Source organism: Triticum aestivum, chromosome 2B (genome assembly GCF_018294505.1).
Source record: "Triticum aestivum cultivar Chinese Spring chromosome 2B, IWGSC CS RefSeq v2.1, whole genome shotgun sequence".
NCBI lineage: Eukaryota > Viridiplantae > Streptophyta > Magnoliopsida > Poales > Poaceae > Triticum > Triticum aestivum.
This window is the reverse complement of record NC_057798.1, coordinates 79215585-79220351: the sequence shown is the minus strand read 5'-3', so window position 1 is coordinate 79220351 and position 4767 is coordinate 79215585.

Here is a 4767-nt window from a genome sequence, read left to right as displayed (position 1 = left end):
TTATGCAAGCTATCAGTTCCCTAGTATGCCAGTTACCAGCACTGTATGATGAAGTTGACATGGATTTGTAAATCCAAAATTTTTATATCTACATTTATTGTAGGCTACCGGCACTGCATTGTATAAATTATGAACAAAAAATTACGCCTGCTTGGACTTCTAAAAATTAGAAGCAAGTAATCCCGGTCTTCGTCAAGAAGATGATTGCAATTTTCAAATAAAATGTGATCCAAATTATAATGACAACAATGAATTTATCATATGGTCAATGAGTTTGGAATTTGTATACTATAGTAAAACAGCATGTGAACACTTTGGTCCATGACATTGTCATGACAGATTCATGTAAAAAAAGTTATCAGGACAGTTTGGTAAAAGTTATCACATTGTTGTAAAAAAATATCACCTCATCAGCCACTGCCAAACAGATGATAACGCCACAGCTTGCATTTGTTTTCTTCATGATCTAACCACCTCAATGTGAAAATTTTCCGGAGAGCTGGAATTTGTTCGTGAGTTAAGGCCGGAACATTTTTGCCATCCCACACCTCGAGATACGTGCAGGCGAAAAATATACAAACAATGCTGAAACATTAGTGATGAAAAAAACAACCCACAGACAGTTTAATTGGAGTTTGAGACTGGGTCAATAAACAGGGATAAGAAAACATATAGTGGGGTGTTAAAAAGAGAGTGAATAATCCACAACTAACCCATTATCTTGTTTCAACACATCAATGTACACAAGTTCATAATCCTGGATTTGCTTATGCGAGTCCTTGTAATTTATCAATCAAGCCTTCTTTATAGCATTCATGTATCTTGTCACATGCTCGTGAAGAGAAGGACTATCTTGTTCACGCAATGAATCTAGAACTTCAAACCGCATCGCCCTGGGATCTAGTGACAACACATACCAATGCCCGTCATTTGGACCGATACCCAACTTTTGCAAAGCAGGGAATAGCAGCTGCAAAAAAATAAAAGGCAGTAAGCTTGGCAGGGGAGAAAGAACAAAATTACAAAGATCAAAATGGTACTGGAATTCACATGGGAGGCAACTAGAAAAGATTATCAGGGCATAAAGGTCAAAGTTGTGAGTGTGCATGAAAGAGGTTATCATGACATGAAGAACAAACAATGTCGGGGTGAAAAAAAGAGTACTGGTATTAACATGATGTTACCAAGACACTAACTGTAAAGTTATCAGAACCAGCAAACATAACATGCCACATCCAGCAAACACAACATACCTGATCCTGGTGACTAAGAATGTAAAATTGATCCCGTCGGAAATACTTCAATAGACACTTGGATTTGAAGTGTCCTATCAATAGATACACAGACGCACCCAAGGGAAGATGAACCTGTTTGGGGTTTCCTTATGCTGAAGAATGCGAACATGTAACTCAGCAATGCTGGTTGATAGTTTCCCAATTCCCTTCACACATTGGCAAGCTCACCGAGGGTGACCCACCTACCATCAATGTCGATGACCCTAACTACAACACAAAAATATTTTAAAAAAAATTCCAAAGATGGAACACAAATAATGATTTATGTTAAAAAATGAGAAAAAGAGGGAAACAAACTCTTTAATCTTGGAGTTAGAATCAGTTGCATGCTTGATAACTTCATTGTAAACAAACTCTTCCTCCTCGGTCGATGTGAGGGTGGCAAAAGGCGGGAGCAGGTATTTTGACGGGTGGGTGACCCTAACTTTTTGAATAAAGGATTTAGGGTTTGCACTGCATACTAAATGCTTTGTGCGAGGTGGTAACTCTGGTGTAACAAATGTTGGACTTTGAGAGTGGTCTGGTAAAAACAGAAAAAATATAACTAAAAGATGTATAATGTAACAAGGACATGAGTAAGCAAAAGTCAAAATTGAAAAAACATTGAAAAACATAAGTTATCAGTAGAAGAGTGATTGACTTATCAAGTGGTGAATCATAACTTATCAACCGTCACATGTTTTCCATAGCTGAAAGACAAAGAAAGGGATTTATGCAAGGGTTGCAATGTTTAGGGAGCAGAAAAATCACCTATTTGAACATTCGATTTCCCTTTTAATGCTGGATTGTCATGTTCAAACTCTTCCCATCACATGAGAACCTCATCATCATCAATCTCGACATCATACACTTGCACACGACCAACTTCCGGTGTTACATAAACAAGAAAAGAGGGAGGAGGACATGAACAGTAGTGATAACCAAGATAAAATATATTGAAAAGAAACAAGAATTAAAGATTGAGTCAATATACATTAAGTTATCAGACCCACGTTACAGAAAATACCAGGTAATGTGGATGTGGGTTACCAGCACACCGGTATGGGATTTTTTTAAGCATATTAGATATCATTGGTGCATAACGAGAATTAGGTGTGATAACATCAAAACATGTATTAAAAATTCAGGAAAAAGAACTTTACAACCCAGAATTGGAAATGAATATATATGGCTGGAGTTATCATGTCCATCAAACAGAAATAATAATGGTTTGAGCATTTGAGTTACCAGGATAGTGGCACAAGACTTACCAGGATAGTGGCACAAGACTTATCGTGATAATTAAAAAATGAGGGAATAATAACAAATTTCAGATGAATATGAGTACACACCTGCTATTACGAGTGCAGTCTTGTTAGGTAAGCACGACAAAAATTAAGGAAAATAACTACGCAATGATAGGAGATGTATGTATCACGCGCTTAATAAAGTTAATAACAGATAAAAGTGGTTCAGTTACCAGGCCCATGTTGGTGTGACAAAAACAACTTTGAAAACTGACAAAGTTACCATGGGGGAGGAGGTTGGAGTTATCACCAGGAGGAGGGGTGACCAGGAGGAGGGGTTATCATCTAGGCTAATGTCGTACAAAATATTTTAGGGAAGACAACAGAAAATATATTACAGGTACTGAAAGCACAAATGTTCACTTTCATCACAAAGCATATAAGTAGTCTTACATTCCTCCATACACACGAAAGCATACAAAATTCCAAACACATAAATAAAGGAAGCACGCTCCAACCATAAACAAAGGGTGGTACGACGCTGCAGAAACCAACACTGACATATGCCAATCCATCACTCTCACTTCAGAAAGCGAAGACGCAAGGTCTTCACTTACCAGACTTGCATGGCGGAGCCCAAGCAATCGGTTACGCGACGATAGTTTTCCCTCCTTTCTTGCCCTTGGAGTCAGCAGCAGCAGGAGATGGAAGCCCGAGAACTGCGACAGGGCCAGTAGCTGGTGCTTGATAACCCACAAGTATAGGGGATCAATTGTAGCCTCTTTCAATAAGTAAGAGTGTCGAACCCAACGAGGGTCTAAAGGTAGAACAAATATTCCCTCAAGTTCTATCGACCACCAATACAACTCTACACACGCTTGATGTTTGCTTTACATAGAACAAGTATGAAACTAGAAGTACTTTGTAGGTGTTGTTGGATAGAATTGCAAGATAATAAAGAGCGCGTAAATAAAAAGTAGGGGCTGTTTAGATAAAGAAGCAATAAAGTAAATATAGCGAGTGTGGAAAAGTGGTGGTAGGAGTTGTGAAATTGTCCCTAAACAATTGACTACTTTACTAGACCGATAGCAAGTTTTATGTGGGAGAGGCGTAAGCTAACATACGTTCTCTTCTTGGATCATATGCACTTATGATTGGAACTCTAGCAAGCATCCACAACTACTAAAGATCATTAAGGTAAAACCCAACCATAGAATTAAAGCATCAAGTCCCCTTTATCCCATACGCCACAACCCCCTTACTCGGGTTTATGCTTCTTTCACTCAAGCAACCCACTATAAGCGAATCATGAACGTATTGCAACACCCTACAGTGGTAATCCCTCACACTTGTGCGACACGGAGGGCACACTAGGACAACAACATAACCACAAGCAAATTAAACCAATCATAGCAATTCACCAATTACCGATAGGATAATGAAAATCTACTCAGACATCATAGGATGGCAACACATCATTGGATAATAATATGAAGCATAAAGCACCATGTTCAAGTAGAGGGTACAGCGGGTTGTGGGAGAGTGGACCGCTGAATATAGAGGGGGGAAGGTGATGGAGATGTTGGTGAAGATGACGGAGGTGTTGGTGTAGATCACGGTGATGATGATGGCCCCCGGTGGCGTTCCGGCGTCACCGGAAGCGAGGGGGAGAGAGCCCCCTTCTTCTTCTTCTTCCTTGACCTTCTCCCTAGATGGGAGAAGGGTTTCCCCTCTGGTCCATGGTCTCCATGGCGTGGGAGGGGCGAGAGCCCCTCCGAGATTGGATATGTCTCTCTATCTCTCTCTGTTTTTGCGTTCCTAATTCTACCCTTTCACCCTTTTTTATATTCTCGGAGATCCATAACTCCGATTGGGTTGTACTTTGGACACCATTTCTATCTGGATATTAGCTTTCTTTCGGAGAAAGAAGGGCACCAACCGCCTTACAGAGTGGCCACGAGGGTCAGGGCGCGCCCACCCCCCTGGGGCGCGCCCCTCTGCCTCGTGGGCCACTCAAGCATCATCTCACGTTGATTCTTCTTCCCAAAAATCATAAATATTCCAAAAAAAATCTCCATCCGTTTTTATTCCGTTTGGACTCTGTTAGATATGGGTTTTCTGCGAAACATAAAACATGCAACAAACAGGAACTGACACTGGGCACTGTATCAATATGTTAATCCCAAAAATAGTATGAAAAGTTGCCAAAAGTATATGATAGTTGAATAATATTGGCATGGAACAAT